Source organism: Oncorhynchus gorbuscha, unplaced genomic scaffold (genome assembly GCF_021184085.1).
Source record: "Oncorhynchus gorbuscha isolate QuinsamMale2020 ecotype Even-year unplaced genomic scaffold, OgorEven_v1.0 Un_scaffold_1579, whole genome shotgun sequence".
Taxonomy (NCBI): Eukaryota; Metazoa; Chordata; class Actinopteri; order Salmoniformes; family Salmonidae; genus Oncorhynchus; species Oncorhynchus gorbuscha.
Window position 1 is genome coordinate 8,716 of NW_025746314.1, and position 18,785 is coordinate 27,500.

Genomic DNA, 18,785 nt, shown 5'->3' on the forward strand with positions numbered 1-18,785 from the left:
GTCCTCTTCTCCTCCCTCCTCCACACTGTCCTCTTCTCCTCCCTCCTCCACACTGTCCTCTTCTCCTCCCTCCTCCACACTGTCCTCTTCTCCTCCCTCCTCCACACTGTCCTCTTCTCATCCCTCCTCCCTCCTCCACACTGTCCTCTTATCCTCCCTCCTCCACACTGTCCTCTTCTCATCCCTCCTCCTTCCTCCACACTGTCCTCTTCTCATCCCTCCTCCACACTGTCCTCTTCTCATCCCTCCTCCACACTGTCCTCTTCTCATCCCTCCTCCACACTGTCCTCTTCTCATCCCTCCTCCACACTGTCCTCTTCTCATCCCTCCTCCACACTGTCCTCTTCTCATCCCTCCTCCACACTGTCCTCTTCTCATCCCTCCTCCACACTGTCCTCTTCTCATCCCTCCTCCACACTGTCCTCTTCTCATCCCTCCTCCACACTGTCCTCTTCTCATCCCTCCTCCACACTGTCCTCTTCTCATCCCTCCTCCACACTGTCCTCTTCTCATCCCTCCTCCACACTGTCCTCTTCTCATCCCTCCTCCACACTGTCCTCTTCTCATCCCTCCTCCACACTGTCCTCTTCTCATCCCTCCTCCACACTGTCCTCTTCTCATCCCTCCTCCACACTGTCCTCTTCTCCTCCCTCCTCCACACTGTCCTCTTCTCCTCCCTCATCCCTCCTCCACACTGTCCTCTTCTCCTCCCTCATCCCTCCTCCACACTGTCCTCTTCTCCTCCCTCCTCCACACTGTCCTCTTCTCATCCCTCCTCCTTCCTCCACACTGTCCTCTTCTCATCCCTCCTCCACACTGTCCTCTTCTCATCCCTCCTCCACACTGTCCTCTTCTCATCCCTCCTCCACACTGTCCTCTTCTCATCCCTCCTCCACACTGTCCTCTTCTCATCCCTCCTCCTTCCTCTGTTCTTTTCCAGGCAACCAGACAAGCTGGTAGTGGTGTGGACTCGCAGGAGCCGACGGAAATCCTCCAAGGTGTGTGTTTTGTCTTGGTACTTCAGGCTGTTTAGCTGGACCTGGTCGTAGGAAGTAGGAAGTAGGAAGAAGGCTAAATCACTGTGGAGATGTATAGTGTACAGCTTTCTATCATATTTCTTCAGAGTTTACCTGTTGGTCTGCACCTTGCATCCGTTTGGGTCTTTACCCTAAATTAGTTTCTGTCTGTGTAAATGTTTGATGTTATATTTAGTGATTTTTTAAAAGTGTATATATTGTGTTTTCGGTCTCCCTCTGTCTCTCACTCTCAATTCAATTAAAATGACTTTATTGGCATGGGTAACATATCTTAACATTACCGAAGCAGGTGAAATAGATTATAAACTAAATAGAAATAATTAGAAATGTGCAGTAAACGTTACACTCACAAAATATTATGGCGAAATACAATGTTGTGAAAAGGTAAAATAAATAAACACTCTCAATCTCTCCCCAGGCTCACAGTTGGCAGCCAGGCATCAAGAACCCCTACCGAGGAGTGGTGGTGTGGCCTGTACCAGAAAACATAGAAATATCTGTCACACTCTTCAAGGTAGCTTTTCTGTGTGTGTTTCTCTGTGTGTGTGTTTCTCTCTCTCTGTGTGTGTGTGTGTGTGTTTCTCTCTCTGTGTGTGTGAGAGAGACTGTTATGTCAACATGCTGATCTCTTGTTGACAGACTTGCCTGGTGTTGAAGCAAAACGGTACAAATCTAATCTGTCACAACTCGCGTAGTAGTCAGGGCCTGTGTTCATGTTGTATAGTAGTCAGGGCCTGTAGTAGTCAGGGCCTGTGTTCATGTTGTATAGTAGTCAGGGCCTGTAGTAGTCAGGGCCTGTATTCATGTTGTATAGTAGTCAGGGCCTGTATTCATGTTGTATAGTAGTCAGGGCCTGTATTCATGTTGTATAGTAGTCAGGGCCTGTATTCATGTTGTATAGTAGTCAGGGCCTGTATTCATGTTGTATAGTAGTCAGGGCCTGTATTCATGCTGTATAGTAGTCAGGGCCTGTATTCATGTTGTATAGTAGTCAGGGCCTGTATACATGTTGTATAGTAGTCAGGGCCTGTATACATGTTGTATAGTAGTCAGGGCCTGTATTCATGTTGTATAGTAGTCAGGGCCTGTATTCATGTTGTATAGTAGTCAGGGCCTGTATTCATGTTGTATAGTAGTCAGGGCCTGTATTCATGTTGTATAGTAGTCAGGGCCTGTATTCATGTTGTATAGTAGTCAGGGCCTGTAGTAGTCAGGGCCTGTATTCATGTTGTATAGTAGTCAGGGCCTGTATTCATGTTGTATAGTAGTCAGGGCCTGTATTCATGTTGTATAGTAGTCAGGGCCTGTATTCATGTTGTATAGTAGTCAGGGCCTGTATTCATGTTGTATAGTAGTCAGGGCCTGTATTCATGTTGTATAGTAGTCAGGGCCTGTAGTAGTCAGGGCCTGTATTCATGTTGTATAGTAGTCAGGGCCTGTATTCATGTTGTATAGTAGTCAGGGCCTGTATTCATGTTGTATAGTAGTCAGGGCCTGTAGTAGTCAGGGCCTGTATTCATGTTGTATAGTAGTCAGGGCCTGTATTCATGTTGTATAGTAGTCAGGGCCTGTATTCATGTTGTATAGTAGTCAGGGCCTGTAGTAGTCAGGGCCTGTATTCATGTTGTATAGTAGTCAGGGCCTGTATTCATGTTGTATAGTAGTCAGGGCCTGTATTCATGTTGTATAGTAGTCAGGGCCTGTAGTAGTCAGGGCCTGTATTAGTCAGGGCCTGTAGTAGTCAGGGCCTGTAGTAGTCAGGGCCTGTAGTAGTCAGGGCCTGTAGTAGTCAGGGCCTGTAGTAGTCAGGGCCTGTAGTAGTCAGGGCCTGTAATCATGTTGTATAGTAGTCAGGGCCTGTAGTAGTCAGGGCCTGTAGTCATGTTGTCTAGTAGTCAGGGCCTGTATTCATGTTGTATAGTAGTCAGGGCCTGTAATCATGTTGTATAGTAGTCAGGGCCTGTATTCATGTTGTATAGTAGTCAGGGCCTGTAATCATGTTGTATAGTAGTCAGGGCCTGTAGTAGTCAGGGCCTGTAGTCATGTTGTCTAGTAGTCAGGGCCTGTAGTAGTCAGGGCCTGTATTCATGTTGTATAGTAGTCAGGGCCTGTATTCATGTTGTATAGTAGTCATGGCCTGTATTCATGTTGTATAGTAGTCAGGGCCTGTATTCATGTTGTATAGTAGTCAGGGCCTGTATTCATGTTGTATAGTAGTCAGGGCCTGTATTCATGTTGTATAGTAGTCAGGGCCTGTATTCATGTTGTATAGTAGTCAGGGCCTGTATTCATAAGGTTGTGTCTGTAAATTATTGTTGGATAAATTACTTGTGTCATGCACAAAGTAGATGTCCTAACCACCTTGCCAAAACTATAGTTTGTTAACTGTGTGTTGACTGAATATAAGCAAGTGATATTTGCTAAATAGTCCATTTAGGTTTCTCCAGAAATAAATCATTATAATTATTGGCGGAGAGTCACGTTGGAAAGAATATATATTTGTAGATATTCTGTCGGCCTACCATAGGCGAAATGAGTATTGTGGACACTACAATTAGGGTGTGGAAATGTTATGCCCCTTAGATATTAATTTACAATCCTCCAATCCTCTTATGCTGTAGCCTACTCCCGACCATCACGCTGTACAGCGACATATGTTCCACGCCATCCCAATGGAAACCCGGAGGGTTTCGTTCTCCGTTTTTCACGAAATAAAACACCATAATATGAATAAAATTTCTTGAAATCAATCCCCTGTGCTATGTTATTACAAAAAAAGGTTTTGAATTCTCTAGTAATGCCAATATGGGAGACGATCAAATGCTTCTCAAAGATGCCTTCTGGTGGTCAAACTAACACTAACTTGCATTAATGTCATTGTGGGGTGTTGTGTGTAGATTGAGGGAATAAGGCTGTAAGGTAACGAGCTGTGGAAAAGGAAGGGGTCTGAATACCTCCGTGTTGTTTCCTCTCCTCTCTCCTAGGACCCCCACGCAGAGGAGTTTGAAGACAAGGAGTGGACGTTTGTCATTGAAAATGTGAGTACACATTACCTCTCCCATCACTTATGCTGGACTGGGTTATAATAATAATATATGCCATTTAGCAGACGCTTTTATCCAAAGCGACTTACAGTCATGTGTGCATACATTCTACGTATGGGTGGTCCCGGGGATCGAACCCACTACCCTGGCGTTACAAGCGCCATGCTCTACCAACTGAGCATGGCGACTGCTCTACCAACTGAGCTACAGAAGGACCATATATTGGCTGGGCTATATGGGCTGGGCTACATGGACTGGGCTATATGGGCTGAGCTATATGGGCTGGGCTATATGGGCTGGGCTACATGGGCTGGGCTATATGGACTGAGCTATATGGACTGGGCTATATGGACTGGGCTATATGGACTGAGCTATATGGACTGAGCTATATGGGCTGGGCTATATGGGCTGGGCTACATGGGCTGGGCTATATGGACTGAGCTATATGGACTGAGCTATATGGACTGGGCTATATGGACTGAGCTATATGGACTGAGCTATATGGACTGGGCTATATGGACTGGACAGGGTTATATGGGCTGAGCTATATGGACTGAGCTATATGGGCTGGGCTATATGGACTGGACAGGGCTATATGGGCTGGACAGGGCTATATGGGCTGGACAGGGTTATATGGGCTGGGCTTAATGGGCTGGGCTGGACAGGGCTATATGGGCTGGACAGGGTTATATGGGCTGGACAGGGTTATATGGGCTGGACAGGGCTATATGGGCTGGACAGGGTTATATGGGCTGGACAGGGCTATATGGGCTGGACAGGGTTATATGGGCTGGGCTTAATGGGCTGGGCTGGACAGGGCTATATGGGCTGGACAGGGATATATGGGCTGGACAGGGCTATATGGGCTGGACAGGGTTATATGGGCTGGACAGGGCTATATGGGCTGGACAGGGCTATATGGGATGTACAGGGCTATATGGGCTGGACAGGGTTATATGGGCTGGACAGGGTTATATGGGCTAGACAGGGTTATATGGGATGTACAGGGTTATATGGGCTGGACAGGGTTATATGGGCTGGACAGGGTTATATGGGATGTACAGGGTTATATGGGCTGGACAGGGTTATATGGGCTGGACAGGGTTATATGGGCTGGACAGGGTTATATGGGCTGGACAGGGTTATATGGGCTGGGCTATATGGGCTGGACAGGGTTATATGGGCTGTACTGGTCTGGCATTTATATGTTCACATGCTGCCATCTAGTGGTCAGACTGATATTCATTCACAGTCCTTCAGTAAAACACTCAGTGCATCTCCATTGACGGGGAATGAAGGGGTGTTCGGAACATCATGTAATAATAATATCATGTGAGAGTGTTTGGCGTAGGACACTCATACCTTCACTGTGTGTTTGGCGTAGGAGACACTCATACCTTCACTGTGTGTTTGGCGTAGGACACTCATACCTTCACTGTGTGTTTGGCGTAGGACACTCATACCTTCACTGTGTGTTTGGCGTAGGACACTCATACATTCACTGTGTGTTTGGCGTAGGACACTCATACCTTCACTGTGTGTTTGGCGTAGGACACTCATACATTCACTGTGTTTGGCGTAGGACACTCATACCTTCACTGTGTGTTTGGCGTAGGACACTCATACCTTCACTGTGTGTTTGGCGTAGGACACTCATACCTTCACTGAGTGTTTGGCGTAGGACACTCATACCTTCACTGTGTGTTTGGCGTAGGACACTCATACCTTCACTGTGTGTTTGGCGTAGGACACTCATACCTTCACTGTGTGTTTGGCGTAGGACACTCATACATTCACTGTGTGTTTGGCGTAGGACACTCATACCTTCACCGTGTGTTTGGCGTAGGACACTCATACCTTCACTGTGTGTTTGGCGTAGGACACTCATACATTCACTGTGTGTTTGGCGTAGGACACTCATACCTTCACTGTGTGTTTGGCGTAGGACACTCATACCTTCACTGTGTGTTTGGCGTAGGACACTCATACCTTCACTGTGTGTTTGGCGTAGGACACTCATACCTTCACTGTGTGTTTGGCGTAGGACACTCATACCTTCACTGTGTGTTTGGCGTAGGACACTCATACCTTCACTGTGTGTTTGGCGTAGGACACTCATACATTCACTGTGTGTTTGGCGTAGGACACTCATACCTTCACTGTGTGTTTGGCGTAGGACACTCATACCTTCACTGTGTGTTTGGCGTAGGACACTCATACCTTCACTGTGTGTTTAGCGTAGGACACTCATACATTCACTGTGTGTTTGGCGTAGGACACCAAAGAGGAACCAGAGAGGAAGTGGGAGGTATGTAGAGAGGGAGAGGGAGGTATGTAGAGAGGAAGTGGGAGGTATGTAGAGAGGAAGTGGGAGGTATGTAGAGAGGGGGAGGTATGTAGAGAGGGAGGGGGAGGGGTATGTCGAGAGGGAGGGGGAGGTATGTCGAGAGGGAGGGGGAGGTATGTCGAGAGGGAGGGGGAGGTATGTCGAGAGGGAGGGGGAGGTATGTCGAGAGGGAGGGGGAGGTATGTCGAGAGGGAGGGGGAGGTATGTCGAGAGGGAGGTGGATGGGTATGTAGAGAGGGAGGTGGAGGTATATAGAGAGGGAGGGGGAGGTATGTAGAGAGGGAGGGGGAGGTATGTAGAGAGGGAGGGGGAGGTATGTAGAGAGGGAGGGGGGAGGTATGTAGAGAGGGGGGGGGGAGGTATGTAGAGAGGGAGGGGGAGGTATGTAGAGAGGGAGGTGGGAGGTATGTAGAGAGGGAGGGGGGAGGTATGTAGAGAGGGAGGGGTAGGGGTATGTAGAGAGGGAGGGGGGAGGAATGTAGAGAGGGAGGGGGAGGAATGTAGAGAGGGAGGGGGAGGAATGTAGAGAGGGGGGAGGAATGTAGAGAGGGAGGGGTATGTAGAGAGGGAGAGGTATGTAGAGAGGGAGAGGTATGTAGAGAGGGAGAGGTATGTAGAGGGGGAGAGGTATGTAGAGGGGGAGAGGTATGTAGAGGGGGAGAGGTATGTAGAGAGGGAGGGGGAGAGGTATGTAGAGAGGGAGGGGGAGGTATGTAGAGAGGGAGGGGGAGGGGTATGTAGAGAGGGAGGGGGGGGGGTATGTAGAGAGGGAGGGGGAGGGGGGATGTAGAGAGGGGGGGGGAGGAATGTAGAGCGGGAGGGGGGAGGAATGTAGAGCGGGAGGGGGGAGGTATGTAGAGCGGGGTATGTAGGGGGGGGAGGTATGTAGAGAGGGAGGGGGAGGTATGTAGAGAGGGAGGGGGAGGTATGTAGAGGGGGAGGGGGAGGTATGTAGAGGGGGAGGGGGAGGTATGTAGAGGGGGGAGGGGGAGGTATGTAGAGGGGGAGGGGGAGGTATGTAGAGGGGGAGGGGGAGGTATGTAGAGAGGGAGGAGGTATGTAGAAAGGGAGGGGTAGGGGTATGTAGAAAGGGAGGGGTAGGGGTATGTAGAAAGGGAGGGGTAGGGGTATGTAGAGAGGGATGGGGGAGGAATGTAGAGAGGGAGGGGGGAGGAATGTAGAGAGGGAGGGGGGAGAGGGAGGGGGAGGTATGTAGAGATGGAGGGGGGAGGTATGTAGAGATGGAGGGGAGGGGGAGAGGTATGTAGAGATGGAGGGGGAGGTATGTAGAGATGGAGGGGGAGGTATGTAGAGGGGGAGGGGGAGGTATGTAGAGAGGGAGGGGGGGTAGGGGTATGTAGAGAGGGGATGGGGGAGGAATGTAGAGAGGGAGAGGTATGTAGAGAGGGAGAGGTATGTAGAGAGGGAGAGGTATGTAGAGAGGGAGAGGTATGTAGAGAGGGGAGAGGTATGTAGAGAGGGGAGAGGTATGTAGAGAGGGAGAGGTATGTAGAGAGGGAGGGGAGAGGTATGTAGAGAGGGAGGGGGAGGTATGTAGAGAGGGAGGGGTAGGGGTATGTAGAGAGGGAGGGGGAGGGGTAGGGGTATGTAGAGAGGGAGGGGGAGGAATGTAGAGAGGGAGGGGGAGGAATGTAGAGAGGGAGGGGGGGAGAGGTATGTAGAGGGAGGGAGGTATGTAGAGGGGGGGAGGTATGTAGAGAGGGAGGGGAGAGGTATGTAGAGAGGGAGGGGGAGGTATGTAGAGAGGGAGGGGGGAGGTATGTAGAGAGGGAGGGGTAGGGGTATGTAGAGAGGGAGGGGGAGGGTAGGGGTAGGGGTATGTAGAGAGGGAGGGGGAGGAATGTAGAGAGGGAGGGGAGAGGAATGTAGAGAGGGAGGGGGAGAGGTATGTAGAGGGAGGGAGGTATGTAGAGGGGGAGAGGTATGTAGAGGGGGAGAGGTATGTAGAGGGGGAGAGGTATGTAGAGGGGGAGAGGTATGTAGAGGGGGAGAGGTATGTAGAGGGGGAGAGGTATGTAGAGGGGGAGAGGTATGTAGAGAGGGGGAGGTATGTAGAGAGGGAGGGAGAGGTATGTAGAGAGGGAGGGGAGAGGTATGTAGAGAGGGAGGGGGAGGTATGTAGAGAGGGAGGGGGAGGTATGTAGAGAGGGAGGGGTAGGGGTATGTAGAGAGGGAGGGGGAGGGGTAGGGGTATGTAGAGAGGGAGGGGGAGGAATGTAGAGAGGGAGGGGGAGGAATGTAGAGAGGGAGGGGGAGAGGTATGTAGAGGGAGGGAGGTATGTAGAGGGGGAGAGGTATGTAGAGGGGGAGAGGTATGTAGAGGGGGAGAGGTATGTAGAGGGGGAGAGGTATGTAGAGGGGGAGAGGTATGTAGAGGGGGAGAGGTATGTAGAGAGGGGGAGGTATGTAGAGAGGGGGAGAGGTATGTAGAGGGGGGAGAGGTATGTAGAGGGGGAGAGGTATGTAGAGGGGGAGTGGTATGGAGAGGGAGGTATGTAGAGGGGGAGAGGTATGTAGAGGGGGAGAGGTATGTAGAGGGGGAGAGGTATGTAGAGGGGGAGAGGTATGTAGAGGGGGAGAGGTATGTAGAGAGGGGGAGAGGTATGTAGAGAGGGGAGAGGTATGTAGAGAGGGGGAGAGTATGTAGAGAGGGGGAGAGTATGTAGAGAGGGGGAGAGTATGTAGAGGGAGGTATGTAGAGGGGGAGGTATGTAGAGGGGGGAGGTATGTAGAGAGGGGGAGGTATGTAGAGAGGGGGAGGTATGTAGAGAGGGGGAGGTATGTAGAGAGGGGGAGGTATGTAGAGGGGGAGGTATGTAGCGAGGGGGAGGTATGTAGCGAGGGGGAGGTATGTAGAGCGGGGGAGGTATGTAGAGAGGGAGGGGGAGAGTATGTAGAGAGGGGGAGAGTATGTAGAGAGGGGGAGGTATGTAGAGAGGTATGTAGAGGGGGGGGGGGTATGTAGAGAGGGGGAGGTATGTAGAGGGGGAGGTATGTAGCGAGGGGGAGGTATGTAGCGAGGGGGAGGTATGTAGAGCGGGAGAGGTATGTAGAGGGGGAGGGGGAGAGTATGTAGAGAGGGGGAGAGTATGTAGAGAGGGGGAGGTATGTAGAGAGGGGGAGGTATGTAGAGAGGGGGAGGTATGTAGCGAGGGGGAGGTATGTAGCGAGGGGGAGGTATGTAGAGCGGGAGAGGTATGTAGAGGGAGAGGTACAGTGCCTTGCGAAAGTATTCCGCCCCCTTGAACTTTGCGACCTTTTGCCACATTTCAGGCTTAAGATATAAAACTGTATTTTTTGTGAAGAATCAACAACAAGTGGGACACAATCATGAAGTGGAACGACATTTATTGGATATTTCAAACTTTTTTTAACAAATCAAAAACTGAAAAATTGGGCGTGCAAAATTATTCAGTTCCATTCTGTAGAGGCTGGTGGTGTCCTCAGACACCAGAGGGCAGTACAACACAGGCACTGAAACACTCACACAGCATCGTCTGACCAGGGATCTGTCTGCATCACTGTGTGTGTGTCACTGTGTGTGTGTGTGTGTGTGTGTGTGTGTGTGTGTGTGTGTGTGTGTGTGTGTGTGTGTCACTGGGTGTGTGTGTCACTGGGTGTGTGTGTGTCACTGGGTGTGTGTGTGTGTCACTGGGTGTGTGTGTGTGTCACTGGGTGTGTGTGTGTGTCACTGGGTGTGTGTGTGTGTCACTGGGTGTGTGTGTGTGTCACTGTGTGTGTGTGTGTGTGTGTCACTGGGTGTGTGTGTCACTGGGTGTGTGTGTGTGTCACTGGGTGTGTGTGTGTGTCACTGGGTGTGTGTGTGTGTCACTGTGTGTGTGTGTCACTGGGTGTGTGTGTGTCAGTGGGTGTGTCACTGTGTGTGTGTGTCCTATCTGTGTGTGTGTGTCCTATCTGTGTGTGTGTGTCCTATCTGTGTGTGTGTGTGTGTCCTATCTGTGTGTGTGTGTCCTATCTGTGTGTGTGTGTCACTGTGTGTGTGTGTGTCACTGTGTGTGTGTGTGTCCTATCTGTGTGTGTGTGTGTCCTATCTGTGTGTGTGAGTCCTATCTGTGTGGGGGCTTCTGTCTGTGTAGACTTATTATTACTCTAAAATCAGAACCCTCTATCTGGGTTAGTTCATATATATATTTTGCTCAATGAATGAATGCACCCAGGGAGATAGAAGGAGAAAGAGGAGGAGAGGAAAGGTGAGTTTTCCTGACCCCTCATCAGAGAGGAGAGGAGAAAGAGGAGGAGAGGAAAGGTGAGTTTTCCTGACCCCTCATCAGAGAGGAGAGGAGAAAGGGAAGAATAAGCTATTGTCCTCCCCCTCTGAGATGATGAAATTCCAGATTCCTCAGTCTGACCGAGACGTGGTTTAATCTGGAGGCCCTCCACTCTTAATCCCCCTGTCTGTCTTTCCAATTATCATCGCTGCTCCCAGATTGGATTTTGTCATTGAAAATGGCAGTGTCAAACGTCACCTTTCTCTCTGTCACCCACCCACTTTCTCTGCACCTCTCTCTCTCTGTCTCTCTCTCTGTCTCTCTCTCTGTCTCTCTCTCTGCCTCTCTCTCTCTCTCTCTCTCTCTCTCTCTCTCTCTCTCTCTCTCTCTCTCTCTCTCTCTCTCTCTCTCTCTCTCTCTCTCTCTCTCTCTCTCTCTCTCTCTCTCTCTCTCTCTCTCTCTCTCTCTCTCTCTCTCTCTCTCTCTCTCTCTCTCTCCTCTCTCTCCCTCTCCCTCTCCGTCTCCGTCTCCCTCTCCGTCTCCCTCTCTCTCTGTCTCTCTCTCTGTCTCTCTCTCTGTCTCTCTCTCTGTCTCTCTCTCTCTCTCTCTCTCTCTCTCTCTCTCTCTCTCTCTCTCTCTCTCTCTTTCTTTCCTTCTCTCTCTCTCCGTGCTGCTCACAAAATCAGGAATAGAGGAAGAAGATGAGAAGTGTCAGAGACTGTAAATTACTATTCAGTAGTATCTCTAAATTGCATGCTAGTCGTCCCTTTCACCCAGCTTCAAACGGACCCGTATTATCAAAAGGCAAATTGAGGGGTCAAAAGATTTAAGGGTTATTTTTGACGGCAGGCATTGTGCTGCATGGTTCTATTGTGTGTGTGTGTTCTAGATTTAACCACTAACTGTTTGAGTATTAACCAAAGCAGGAGATGGGATCTCCTTTTCAAAGCCTTGGGGACAGTTCACACACATCCTGAGGAACACAATAAGACCAGAGTCGTCGTCTGTTAACACTCAGTAGGTAGGTTTTCTAGCCTGTCTTACTGTTAACTTTGTTTTGGAATACACCATATTATCTCTGTCTGTTTATCTTCTCTTTGTCTCTCTCTGTCTTTCTCTGTCTCTCTTTGTCTCTCTCTTTGTCTCTCTCTGTCTCTCTCTGTCTCTCTCTTTGTCTCTCTCTTTGTCTCTCTGTCTCTCTCTCTGTCTCTCTCTCTCTCTTTGTCTCTCTCTTTGTCTCTCTCTGTCTCTCTCTGTCTCTCTCTTTGTCTCTCTCTTTGTCTCTCTCTTTGTCTCTCTCTTTGTCTCTCTCTTTGTCTCTCTCTTTGTCTCTCTCTCTCTCTCTCTCTCTCTCTCTCTCTCTGTCTCTCTCTCTCTCTGTCTCTCTCTCTCTCTCTCTCTCTCTCTCTCTCTCTCTCTCTGTCTCTCTCTCTCTCTGTCTCTCTCTCTCTGAAGTGAGCTCCGGTCTCTCTCTCTCTGAAGTGAGCTCCGGTCTCTCTCTCTGAAGTGAGCTCCTGTTATTTGTGAACCTCTTCTCTCTCTCTCTCTGAAGTGAGCTCCGGTCTCTCTCTCTCTCTCTGAAGTGAGCTCCGGTCTCTCTCTCTCTCTCTCTGAAGTGAGCTCCGGTCTCTCTGTCTCTCTCTCTCTCTGAAGTTAGCTCTGGTCTCTCTCTCTGAAGTGAGCTCCTGTTATTTGTGAACCTCCTTTCTCTCTCTCTCACACACACACACACACACACACACACACACACACACACACACACACACACACACACACACACACACACACACACACACACACACACACACACACACACACACACACACACACACACACACACACACACACACACACACACACACACACACACACACACACACACACACACACTGTATCCTGTCCTCAGTATTGTCCCCAGGGTTGTGGTGCGCATCCCTCCCACTAGAAGACATTACGTAGGCCAGTGGGTTGTGTGAGTGTGTGTGTCTACGTAGGCCAGTGTGTGTGTGTGTGTCATTACGTAGGCCAGTGGGTTGTGTGAGATGAGTGGGCCTCGTGGAAGAAAAACACAATTATTTCAGCCTCTGGCTATTCACGCAAAGGTGACAAAAGCTGGTATGAAGTATGAAATCCCCAAAGTTTTCCTCGTTCGAAATTGGGATTAATTTGAGCTTCTGGTGTGTTTAATAAAAAAAAGAAGTTACAACCGCACCTCTGTGTGTGTGTGTGTGTGTGTGTGTGTGTGTGTGTGTGTGTGTGTGTGTGTGTGTGTGTGTGTGTGTGTGTGTGTGTGTGTGTGTGTGTGTGTGTGTGTGTGTACTCTGTGTTTCAGTTTGTGTGTGTGTGTTTCACTCTGGCCAACCCGTTCCAACGTAAACCCAATGCGTTTCTATGGGCTTATATTGGACCTTAGCTTGTCGTCTGCCTTCCTGCTTTTGGGACAACGACTCCCATTGTTAGAGCAGAGACATGAGCATCTCATCATTACATGCAGATCTCTGGCGAAGAGCATGAGGGAGAGAGAGAGAGGAGGCGGCAGGCAGGCAGGCAGACTAGCATGAGGGAGGGAGAGAGAGAGAGAGAGAGAGAGAGAGAGAGAGAGAGAGAGAGAGAGAGAGAGAGAGGGAGAGAGGGAGAGAGGGAGAGAGGGAGAGAGAGAGAGAGAGAGAGAGAGAGAGAGAGAGAGAGAGAGAGAGAGAGAGAGAGAGAGAGAGAGAGAGAGAGAGAGAGAGAGAGAGAGAGAGAGAGAGAGAGAGAGAGAGAGAGAGAGAGAGAGAGAGAGAGGGAGAGAGAGGAGGAGGAGGCAGGCAGGCAGACTAGCATGAGAGAGAGAGGAGGAGGCAGGCAGGCCAGCGTGAGGGAGGAGGAGGAGGAGGAGGCAGGCAGGCCAGCGTGATGGAGAGAGAGAGGAGGAGGCAGGCAGGCCAGCGTGATGGAGAGCGAGAGGAGGAGCAGGCAGGCCAGCGTGAGGGAGGGAGAGAGAGAGAGGAGGAGGCAGGCAGGCAGACTAGCATGAGGGAGAGAGAGAGAGAGGAGGAGGCAGGCAGGCCAGCGTGAGAGAGGAGGAGGAGGAGGCAGGCAGGCAGACTAGCATGAGAGAGAGAGGAGGAGGCAGGCAGGCCAGCGTGAGGGAGGAGGAGGAGGCAGGCAGGCAGACTAGCATGAGAGAGAGGAGGAGGCAGGCAGGCCAGCGTGAGGGAGGGAGAAAGAGGAGGCAGGCAGGCCAGCGTGAGGGAGAGAGAGAGGAGGAGGCAGGCAGGCCAGCGTGAGGGAGAGAGAGAGAGGAGGCAGGCAGGCCAGCGTGAGGGAGAGAGAGAGGAGGAGGCAAGCAGGCCAGCGTGAGAGAGAGAGGAGGAGGAGGCAGGCAGGCAGGCAGGCCAGCGTGAGGGAGAGAGAGAGAGGAGGAGGCAGGCAGGCCAGCGTGAGGGAGAGAGAGAGGAGGAGGCAGGCAGGCCAGCGTGAGGGAGGGAGAGAGAGAGAGGAGGAGGCAGGCAGGCAGACTAGCATGAGGGAGAGAGAGAGGAGGAGGCAGGCAGGCCAGCGTGAGAGAGAGAGAGGAGGAGCAGGCAGGCCAGCGTGAGGGAGGGAGAGAGAGAGAGGAGGAGGCAGGCAGGCAGACTAGCATGAGGGAGAGAGAGAGAGAGGAGGAGGCAGGCAGGCCAGCGTGAGAGAGGAGGAGGAGGAGGCAGGCAGGCAGACTAGCATGAGAGAGAGAGGAGGAGGCAGGCAGGCCAGCGTGAGGGAGGAGGAGGAGGAGGAGGCAGGCAGGCAGACTAGCATGAGAGAGAGGAGGAGGCAGGCAGGCCAGCGTGAGGGAGGGAGAAAGAGGAGGCAGGCAGGCCAGCGTGAGGGAGAGAGAGAGGAGGAGGCAGGCAGGCCAGCGTGAGGGAGAGAGAGAGAGGAGGCAGGCAGGCCAGCGTGAGGGAGAGAGAGGGAGGAGGCAAGCAGGCCAGCGTGAGAGAGAGAGAGGAGGAGGCAGGCAGGCAGGCAGGCCAGCGTGAGGGAGAGAGAGAGAGGAGGAGGCAGGCAGGCCAGCGTGAGGGAGAGAGAGAGGAGGAGGCAGGCAGGCCAGCGTGTGGCAGAGAGAGAGAGAGAGAGGAGGAGGCAGGCAGGCCAGCGTGAGAGAGAGAGAGGAGGAGCAGGCAGGCCAGCGTGAGGGAGGGAGAGAGAGAGAGGAGGAGGCAGGCAGGCAGACTAGCATGAGGGAGAGAGAGAGAGAGGAGGAGGCAGGCAGGCCAGCGTGAGGGAGGGAGAAAGAGGAGGCAGGCAGGCCAGCGTGAGGGAGAGAGAGAGGAGGAGGCAGGCAGGCCAGCGTGAGGGAGAGAGAGAGAGGAGGCAGGCAGGCCAGCGTGAGGGAGAGAGAGAGGAGGAGGCAGGCAGGCCAGCGTGAGAGAGGAGGAGGAGGAGGCAGGCAGGCAGACTAGCATGAGAGAGAGAGGAGGAGGCAGGCAGGCCAGCGTGAGGGAGGAGGAGGAGGAGGAGGCAGGCAGGCAGACTAGCATGAGAGAGAGAGGAGGAGGCAGGCAGGCCAGCGTGAGGGAGGGAGGGAGGAGGAGGCAGGCAGGCCAGCGTGATGGAGAGAGAGAGGAGGAGGCAGGCAGGCCAGCGTGAGAGAGAGAGAGGAGGAGCAGGCAGGCCAGCGTGAGGGAGGGAGAGAGAGAGAGGAGGAGGCAGGCAGGCAGACTAGCATGAGGGAGAGAGAGAGAGAGGAGGAGGCAGGCAGGCCAGCGTGATGGAGAGAGAGAGGAGGAGGCAGGCAGGCCAGCGTGAGAGAGAGAGAGGAGGAGCAGGCAGGCCAGCGTGAGGGAGGGAGAGAGAGAGAGGAGGAGGCAGGCAGGCAGACTAGCATGAGGGAGAGAGAGAGAGAGGAGGAGGCAGGCAGGCCAGCGTGAGGGAGGGAGAAAGAGGAGGCAGGCAGGCCAGCGTGAGGGAGAGAGAGAGGAGGAGGCAGGCAGGCCAGCGTGAGGGAGAGAGAGAGAGGAGGCAGGCAGGCCAGCGTGAGGGAGAGAGAGAGGAGGAGGCAAGCAGGCCAGCGTGAGAGAGAGAGGAGGAGGAGGCAGGCAGGCAGGCAGGCAGGCCAGCGTGAGGGAGAGAGAGAGAGGAGGAGGCAGGCAGGCCAGCGTGAGGGAGAGAGAGAGGAGGAGGCAGGCAGGCCAGCGTGTGGCAGAGAGAGAGAGAGAGGAGGAGGCAGGCAGGCCAGCGTGAGAGAGAGAGAGGAGGAGCAGGCAGGCCAGCGTGAGGGAGGGAGAGAGAGAGAGGAGGAGGCAGGCAGGCAGACTAGCATGAGGGAGAGAGAGAGAGAGGAGGAGGCAGGCAGGCCAGCGTGAGGGAGGGAGAAAGAGGAGGCAGGCAGGCCAGCGTGAGGGAGAGAGAGAGGAGGAGGCAGGCAGGCCAGCGTGAGGGAGAGAGAGAGAGGAGGCAGGCAGGCCAGCGTGAGGGAGAGAGAGAGGAGGAGGCAAGCAGGCCAGCGTGAGGGAGAGAGAGAGAGGAGGAGGAGGCAGGCAGGCAGGCAGGCAGGCCAGCATGAGGGAGAGAGAGAGAGGAGGAGGCAGGCAGGCCAGCGTGAGGGAGAGAGAGAGGAGGAGGCAGGCAGGCCAGCGTGAGGGAGAGAGAGAGAGAGGAGGCAGGCAGGCCAGCGTGAGGGAGAGAGAGAGGAGGAGGCAGGCAGGCCAGCGTGAGGGAGAGAGAGAGGAGGAGGCAGGCAGGCCAGCGTGTGGCAGAGAGAGAGGAGGAGGCAGGCAGGCCAGTGTGTGGCAGAGAGAGAGGAGGAGGCAGGCAGGCCAGCGTGAGGGAGAGAGAGAGGAGGAGGCAGGCAGGTCAGCGTGAGGGAGGGAGGGAGGAGGAGGCAGGCAGGCCAGCGTGAGGGAGGGAGAGAGTAGGAGGCAGGCAGGCCAGCGTGAGGGAGAGAGAGAGTAGGAGGCAGGCAGGCCAGCGTGAGGGAGAGAGAGAGGAGGAGGCAGGCAGGCCAGCGTGAGGGAGAGAGAAAGAGGAGGCAGGCAGGCCAGCGTGAGGGAGAGAGGAGGAGGAGGCAGGCAGGCAGGCAGGCAGGCCAGCGTGTGGGAGAGAAATAGTGGGAGAGAGAGAGAGGAGGAGGCAGGCAGGCAGGCCAGCGTGTGGGAGAGAGCGAGAGGAGGCAGGCAGGCAGGCCAGGGTGTGTGTGTGAGAGAGGGAGGAGGCAGGCAGGCCAGTGCGAGGGAGAGAGAGGAGATGAGACAAGGCAAGAAGTGCCTTCTATGCCATCAAATGGAACATAAATTTCAACATACCAATTAGGATCTGGCTAAAAATACTTGAATCAGTTATAGAACCCATTGGCCTTTATGGTTGTGAGGTTTGGGGTCCGCTCACCAACCAAGACTTCACAAAATGGGACAAACACCAAATTGAGACTCTGGATGTAGAATTCTGCAAAAATATCCTCTGTGTACAACTTAGAACACCAAATAATGCATGCAGAGCAGAATGAGGTCGATACCCACTAATTATCAAAATCCAGAAAAGAGCCGTTAAATTCTACAACCACCTAAAATGAAGCGATTCCCAAACCTTCCATAACAAAGTCATCACCTACAGAGAGATGAACCTGGAGAAGAGGCCCCTAAGCAAGCTGGTCCTGGGGCTCTGTTCACAAACACAAACACACCCCACAGAGCCCCATGACAGCAGCACAATTAGACCAAACCAAATCATGAGAAAATAAAAAGATAATTACTTAACACATTGGAAAGAATTAACAAAAAAACAGAGCAAACTAGAATGCTATTTGGCCCTAAACAGAGAGTACACAGCGGCAGAATACCTGACCACTGTGACTGATCCAAACTTAAGGAAAGCTTTGACTATGTACAGACTCAGTGAGCAATGCCTTGCTATTGAGAAAGGCCGCCGTAGGCAGACATGGCTCTCAAGAGAAGACAGGCTATGTGCTCACTGCCCACAAAATGAGGTGGAAACTGAGCTGCACTTCCTAACCTCCTGCCCAATGTATGACCATATTAGAGAGACATATTTCCCTCAGATTACACAGAAACGCAACGAATTCGAAACAAATCCAATTTTGATAAACTCCCATATCTACTGGGGTAAATTCCACAGTGTGACATCACAGCAGCAAGATGTGTGACCTGTTGCCACAAGAAAAGGGCAACCAGTGAAGAACAAACACCATTGTAAATAGAACCCATATTTATGCTCATTTATTTTCCCTTTTGTACTTTAACTATTTGCACATAATATATTATTATATTATTATTTTTGGAATTTCTATGAGTGTAGGGGGAGGGAGGGAGGGAGGGATAGAGAGGAGGGAGGGAGGGAGAGGAAGGGGCGGGCATAAAGAAAGTTTTGGAGTGTGTGTGTGTGTGTTATAAGGTGGACATATCCAGGTGATTTCAGCTGGGGGTTGGGGCCATCATATCGTGTGTGTGTGTGTGTGTGTGTGTGTGTGTGTGTGTGTGTGTGTGTGTGTGTGTGTGTGTGTGTGTGTGTGTGTTATAAGGTGGACATATCCAGGTGATTTCAGCTGGGGTTGGGACCGTCATATCAGGTGTGTGTGGTACTATGATCTCCCGTCCTCAACCTCTATAATGGAGCAGCAGCTTGTCGTCTGAATGAAAGGAAACGAGTTCTGTCTGGTTTGTTCAGACGTTCCTATGTGGGCGACGAATGGCTTTATGGGATTAACACTGAGGTCTGAAATGAACACAGGTTTAGGAGCTGTTTTGTTCTTATGAGATACTATCAGTCAGTTAACACGACCTTCATGAATTATGAAGCCTTGGTGTGTTTGTTTTGATTACATAAATAAGGGATGTTAGCTTATACATAAATTCTCATGGAACAAAATGTACGAGATCTCCTAAACCTGTGTTTACCACAGGCCATATTTGAGTTGTTTATTAAAATATAATCCCTGTAGGTTTTGGCCACTGAGCCATGGCAGAGTTGTGCCTCCAAAAGACACCATTACCAGCTCTCAGGTTTACAGGTCTTTAATCCACAGGGACTCTCTCTATTCCTCCACTTCTTCCTGTCTGTCTGTCTGTCTGTCTGTCTGTCTGTCTGTCTGTCTGTCTGTCTGTCTGTCTGTCTGTCTGTCTGTCTGTCT

At 52.0% G+C, this 18,785-nt stretch overlaps 1 protein-coding gene across 1 annotated transcript in view; it reads left to right on the forward strand.

Moving 5' to 3' along the window:
- The first annotated feature begins 912 nt into the window (after positions 1-912).
- LOC124023305 (EH domain-binding protein 1-like) overlaps positions 913-18,785 on the forward strand; it is a 102,878-nt gene continuing 85,005 nt past the window's right edge. Inside the window, exons 1-3 of the mRNA XM_046337816.1 lie at positions 913-998; positions 1,456-1,551; positions 4,022-4,075. The gene's annotated coding sequence lies outside the window, so the exon portion shown is untranslated. The remainder of the gene's footprint in view (positions 999-1,455; positions 1,552-4,021; positions 4,076-18,785) is intronic.